Source organism: Peromyscus maniculatus, chromosome 6 (genome assembly GCF_049852395.1).
Source record: "Peromyscus maniculatus bairdii isolate BWxNUB_F1_BW_parent chromosome 6, HU_Pman_BW_mat_3.1, whole genome shotgun sequence".
NCBI classification, from domain to species: Eukaryota; Metazoa; Chordata; class Mammalia; order Rodentia; family Cricetidae; genus Peromyscus; species Peromyscus maniculatus.
The window spans coordinates 73,141,095-73,147,711 of NC_134857.1; the positions used below are offsets into that span (position 1 = coordinate 73,141,095).

A 6,617-nucleotide genomic window follows, 5' to 3' on the forward strand; every position below is an offset into this window, starting at 1 on the left:
CTGATAGAACACAGGAGGTTATTCCAATTGATTTGTATCTGTTGAGATTTGCTCTGTGGCCAAGTATGGCCAAGCCACCAGCCACATGGCAAGGTATAGATTTAGAAATGGGTTAATTTAAGATATAAGAACAGTTAGCAAGAAGCCTGCCACGGCCATACAGTTTATAAGTAATATAAGTGTCTGAGTGATTATTTTATACATGGATTGTGGGACTGCGGGGCTTGGTGGAACCTGGAGAGAAGATCTCCAGCAACAGTTGATTTTAGAGAAAGTTCCATGGGGTGCTAAGAAGAAGGTATTTTCTTTTTTGTTAGGATGGAATGTTCTGTAGATATCTATTAGGTCCAATTTGGTCATGACATCAGTTAAGTCCTTTATTTCTCTGTTAAGTTTCGATTTAGGAGATCTGTCCAATGGTGAAAGTGGGATGTTGAGATCTCCCAGTATTAATGTGTGGGGTTTTATATGTGGTTTAAGCTTTAGTATTGTTTCTTTTACATATGTGGGTGCCCTTGTATTTGGAGCATACATGTTCAGAATTGAAACTTCATCTTGGTGGATCTTTCCTGTGATGAGTATGTAATGCCCTTCTTGATCTCTTTTGATTGATTTTAGTTTGAAGTATATTTTGTTGGATATCAGGATGGCTACACCTGCTTGTTTCTTAAGACCATTTGATTGGAAAGTCTTTTCCCAGCCTTTTATTCTTAGGTAGTGTCTGTCTTTGAATTTGAGATGTGTTTCTTGTATGCAGCAGAAAAATGGGTCCTGATTTCGTATCCATTCTGTAAGCCTATGTCTTTTTATAGGTGAATTAAGTCCGTTGATATTAAGGGATATTAATGACCAGTGGTTGTTCATCCCTGTTATTTTTGGTGGTAGTGTGTGTGTATTCCTCTTCTTTGGGGTTTACTGCTGTGGCTTTATCTATTGCCTGTGTTTTTGAGTGTGTATCTGACTTCTTTCAGTTGGAATTTTCCTTCTAGTGCTTTCTGTAGGGCTGGGTTTGTGGATAAGTATTGTTTGAATCTGGCTTTGTCTTGGAATGTCTTGTTCATTCCATCTATGATGATTGAAAGTTTTGCTGGGTATATTAGTCTGGGCTGACATCCATGGTCTCTTAGTGTCTGCATTACATCTGTCCAGGTCCTTCTGACTTTCAAAGTCCCCATTGAGAAGTCGGGTGTTATTCTGATGCATTTGCCTTTATAGGTCACTTGGCCTTTTTCCTTTGCTGCTCTTAATATCCTTTCTTTATTCTGTACGTTTAGTTGTTTAATTATTATGTGGTGAGGGGACTTTTTTGGGGGGTCTAGTCTGTTTGGTGTTCTATAGGCTTCTTGTATCTTCATAGACATTTCTTTCTTTAAGTTGGGAAAGTTTTCTTCTATAATTTTGTTGAATATATTTTCTGTGCCTTTGAGTTGGTATTCTTCACCTTCTTCTTTCCCTATAATTTGTAGGTTTGGTCTTTTCATGGTGTCCCAAATTTCTTGGACATTTTGGTTCATGACTTTGTTGGCTTTAGTGTTTTCTTTGACTGATGAAACTGTTTCTTCTACTGTATCTTCAATGCCAGACATCCTCTCTTCCATCTCTTGCATTCTGTTGGTTATACTTGCATCTAAAGTTCCCGATCTTTTACTCAGGTTTTCTATTTCCATCATTCCCTCTATTCGTGTCTTCTTTATTTTTTTTATTTCCCTTTTCAGGTCTTGGAATGTTTCCTTTATTTGTTTCATTGCTTTTTCATGATTTTCTTTCAGTACTTTATTGTTTTCTTCCAGGACATTATTGTTTTCTTGCAGGACTTTATTGTTTTCTTCTAATTTGTTTGCCCTTTCCTCTAGTTGTTTACAGCGTTCTTCCCATTTTTGTCTTTTCCTCTACATAAGCCTCTGCCTTCTTCATGATGTTATTCATAAGGCTGTTTTCTTCTGCTTCTTCCAATTTTTGATGTTCAGTTCTAGATGTTGGAGGCGGGCTAGGTTCTGGTGATGCTGTATTGCTCTTCATTTTGTTGTATGTACTTCTGCCTTGATGTCTGCCCATCTCCTTGTGGTTTGTTCTTGGTCTTATCCGCGCACTTGGTTCAGACAGAGCTGACAGATTCAGGAAGTTTCTCTCTCTTGTCCAGATGGGAGCTCTCTTGTCCAAATGGGAACTCCGGGGCAGGGTGGAAGCTCTTATATGGATGGGAACTCTGGGGCAGGATGGGAGCTTTTGTCAAGACAGGAAGTCCAGGGTAGGATGAGCGCTCTTGTCCAGAAGGAAAGTCCGGGTCAGGATGGGAGCTCTTGTCCAGAAGGGAAGTCCAGGTCAGGATGTGAGCTCTTGTTCAGAAGGGAAGTCCAGGGCAGGATGGGAGCCCTCTCTGGTCCAGAAGGGAAGTCCAGGGCAGGATGGGAGCTGGGGGCCAGTCACTAAGTCCCAGGAAGTGGCTGGGGTCTCGGGCAGATGGCCATGGGGGCAGGGTGTGGAGACTGCAGGGGCTGCCAGGGGTCTTAGAGAAGGGGATCCTTCCTGGTGGGACTAGAAGGGAACCTGCCCGGTGGCCAGAACCTGGGGCCAAGTTGGGCAGGTCTTCCCCAAAGTGGCTGGTGCCCAGGAATATGGTCTGAGCTGGGCCCAGATACTCAATTCTGGTCCAGAAGGGAAGTTGGGGGCAGGTGAATTCTAGATTCTAACTCCTTGGACAAAAAACCAAACGAGTATAACAAAACGGGGGAGGCTGGGTAGATTATACCAGAGTCCAAGGCTCCCCATCCATCAATCTGAAATTGACTCCTTTACATGTGTATTAAGCCTCAGCCACCATGCTGTTTTTCCCTAGTTTCACTGGAAATGATCCACTCATCCCATAGTCTAGCCAGGTGTCATTGGTAAAAACATTGATGTAGCAGGAATCTTAGAAGTTCTTATTAATAAAATCAAACCCGAGGCCAGTTATTGGGGTCAATGCTGGTAGATCAGAGAGACAGAACAAGCCACAGTTAACTTCACCTGGCCAACTTCTCAGCTGGTCTTGTTTCCTCAGACTGGAAGCTTCTGGATCCTCATCCAAAATGGGTCTCAGCTGAACTGCTGCTAGAAGCCTGAAAGTTTAACTAACCAAATGCTTAACCAGGCCAAATGCTTCTAGTTTCTGGTCCTCACATCTTACATACCCCTCTGCTCTCTACCACCACTCCCTGGAATTAAAGACTTGCTGTCTGGGATTAAAGGTGTGATGAGTCACCACGCCTGTCTGTATCCTTGAACACATGGATTTCTGCCTCTGGAATGCCAAGATTAAAGGTGTGTGCTACCACTGCCTATCCTTTATGTTTATTATTATGATTGTTTTGTCTCTGACCCCAGATAAGTTTATTAGCATGCACAATATTTGGGGGAATACAATACCACACTTCCTCTCTTTTTGTCTAAAATTTTAAAAAAGCTTATAACTAATACAAGAAAAATTATATCCAGTAAGTATATACAATATACACAGTCAAGATTACATTAATGATGTCTAGTCCATTAACATTTGACAGATTCAGATAAAAAGTCCATTGTATATATTAACAATGTCCAGTCCAATAACATCTCATAAACTCAGACCAAAAAATTTTCATAACTTATCTTATTTAAAACAAGTAGTTCCTTTTTAAAAGTAGATTCCATAATTTCCCTTTTTATCTTATCATAACCATATTCTCTCTTTTTTCTTTTCATAATAGATTCAGTAGTCTACCTTTTGTCATTTTTATATCTTCCCCTTTTTCTTTTCAGTGTAGATTCAGTGATCTACCTATTTATCCTATTATTTCTTTATCTTTTTTCTCAGAGTAGATTCAATGATCTATTTCATATCTTACTCTCTTTTTCTTTTTTCTTTCTAGGGGTGAAGATATCTTTAGTGAATCTTGAAAAGAAAATTTTTGGGTTAATGGTCAAGTCCTGTATCATTTGTCCTTTCTTTGCATAAAAGGAAAGTTCAGGGCTTGTCACAAGTCCTTGCTCGAGTAGTCTGTCAGGCTGGATCATCTCAGCTAGCCATCTTGAAATTGTCCTAAACAGTTTGTAGTCCAAAGTCGATTTTTCCTTGGTGTTAACCAGCTTAATGTCTTTACCATAGTCCATGTAGAATCATCATTGTGGGATCCTATCATCCTTTTGAAGATTTCAAAGTCACTGTGAGGTATGGTCATGGTTCCCTGTAGATTTTTTTTTTTTGTGTGTGTGTGTGTGTGCCTCCTCTGATGTTTGGAGCAATCACAGTCTGACAAATGTCTGTCTCTTGGAACCATGAACATTGTTCCCTAGAACAGAAAATCTTCATGGCCGCTTCTCCCCACCATTTGTCTTGCCAAACTTTCCCAAACTGACCTTTGCCGATGCTTTCTTGTAAGACGATGGTCCTGGCAATTCTTCTCTAAACCAGCAGCAGTAAACCCTTCATCCCAGGTAGCAGCATCACTGCAGTCACCAACACAATGAGAAGGAGCTGGCAACATGGAGCAGTAGCCACTGCTTCCATGGTCCCACCACTGTGACTCAGTCCCTGCCGAAGCTTCTCCTTAGCAAGCCTCCTATCCTGGCTTCAAACTCAGAATCCACCTGCCTCTGCCTCCTTCAGCAAATGCTACCGGCATGCACCACCACAACTGGCTGAGTGTAGCTCGGGTATTTTCAAGAATTCGTACCACTAACATTGGGCACCAGATGTAGCATGAATCTTAGAAGTTCTTATTAATAAAATCAAACCCCAGACCAGTTATTGGGGTCAATGCTGGTAGATTAGAGAGACAGAACAAGCCACAGCTAACTTCACCTGGCCAACTTCTCAGCTGATCTTGTTTCCTCAGACTGGAAGCTTCTGAGTCCTCATCCAAAATGGGTCTCAGCTGAACTGCTGCTAGAAGCCTGAATGCTTAACCAGCCAAATGCTCAACCAGGCCAAATGCTTCTAGTTTCTGGTACACATGCCTTACAGAGGGTGTTGCTCTCTACCACCACTCCCTGGGATTAAAGACTTGCTTTCTGGGATTAAAGGCGTGATGAGTTACCACGCCTGTCTGTATCCTTGAACACATGGATTTCTGTCTCTGGAATGCTAGGATTAAAGGCGTGTGCTACCACTGCCTATCCTTTATGTTTAATATTGTGGTTGTTCTGTCTCTGACCCCAGATAAGTTTATTAGTATGCACAATATTTGGGGGAATACAATACCACACATTGGTGGCTGCTTCTGGGAGACAAGTACAGGAAAATGCTGACCAGGACCTAGGATCACTTCAAGCATTTAATAGGTTGCCCCAGGGAAGGGCAGTGAGTAGAAGCCATAGAACCATAAGCTTCAGCCAATAAGTGGGGATGTAAGTCCACCATTGTCTTCCAGCTGGAGGTCTCAGAGACCTCAGAAGTGTGAGCTGTAATGAAAGCAAGTGTCTGGGTTTTCAGCTGCTCTGAGCAGTGGAGGTCAGCCAGGAAGAGAGTGTGGGCAGCATTCTCCACAGAGAGGTTCCTGCAAAGGGCTTCCTCACACATGATTTTCAAATGCTCCAGGCCATACTTGTCAGCAGCTGCCAGCAAGGCAGCTGCCATGCTGTCCAGGTCTGGGGCTGTTCCTGTGTAAATGAAGTCCATCATTGCCTTGAAGACTTGTGGTTCCAGGTCATGGATCTCAAAGCGATTCTTTCTGCTTTCCTCCATGTCATGTTCAATCATGGCTCTGAAAACTGAAGATCGAGCTGCTAAGATGGCTTTGTGAGCCTGGAATTCCTGGCCAGCTACCACCAGGCAGCAGTCTGTGAAGCAGGAAGTCTCCCACAGCTCTCGTAGCTCATCTGCCAACGTGCAGTTGGGAACTTGAATTCCTGGTTTCCTGTTCTGGTCAGAGATGCTCAAAGAGACCTGGACCATGCTCACCTTGCAGACGAGGGTGAGTTGGTCATCTGGGAGAAGCCAAAATGCATGGGACAAGAGGAAGTCTCGAGCAATATATTTTTTATAACCCCAATTGCTGTGTGGCACGAACCTAAAGGCTCTTGGGCTCCTCCTGACTTTCATTTTCACTCCTTCGTTGTTTATGATCCAGAACTGGAACTTTGCCCAAAGAGGACTCTTTAGAGAGCTGAGTAACACTAGGAAAACTGACATGTAATCTGCACTTTCTTCATTGACTCCATTCGGGTGTACTCTCAAACACCATTTGTCATTGGCTCCTATTGAGAAAGTTGGGCTCATAAAGCTTTCTGGCATTTCCTCAACAATAAAAGAGAAGTTACTGATGGTCCACCTGTAGGAGAAATCCTGAACACTGATTTGTGTATGGTCCCATCTCTGGGCGATCTCATCTCCTGCCATTTCTCCTGCAGGTAGTTTGAAGGTTCAACTGGATCCAAAATGAAGAATTAGCAATTGTTTTCTCTTCACCCTGTGAGAGGCAATAACAGACAGGATGTTGACTTTTAGGTTTGGTTCTCATCTGTTCTCTCTTCCATGAGACTGGAAACTTGGGTCTTTGAAATTTTTTATCCTGATTTCATTACTAATTTCAGAGAACACAGTCTAGGCAACTAGATACTCTTACATCACTCCATTATTTTCTAGATTGAATCTTAGGTCA

The 6,617-nt window shown here is 42.4% G+C and overlaps 1 pseudogene; it reads right to left on the bottom strand.

Annotated features, from left to right (window-relative positions):
* Positions 1-5,278: 5,278 nt before the first annotated feature.
* Positions 5,279-6,355, bottom strand: LOC143273753 (speckle-type POZ protein pseudogene; annotated as a pseudogene).
* Positions 6,356-6,617: the final 262 nt, after the last annotated feature.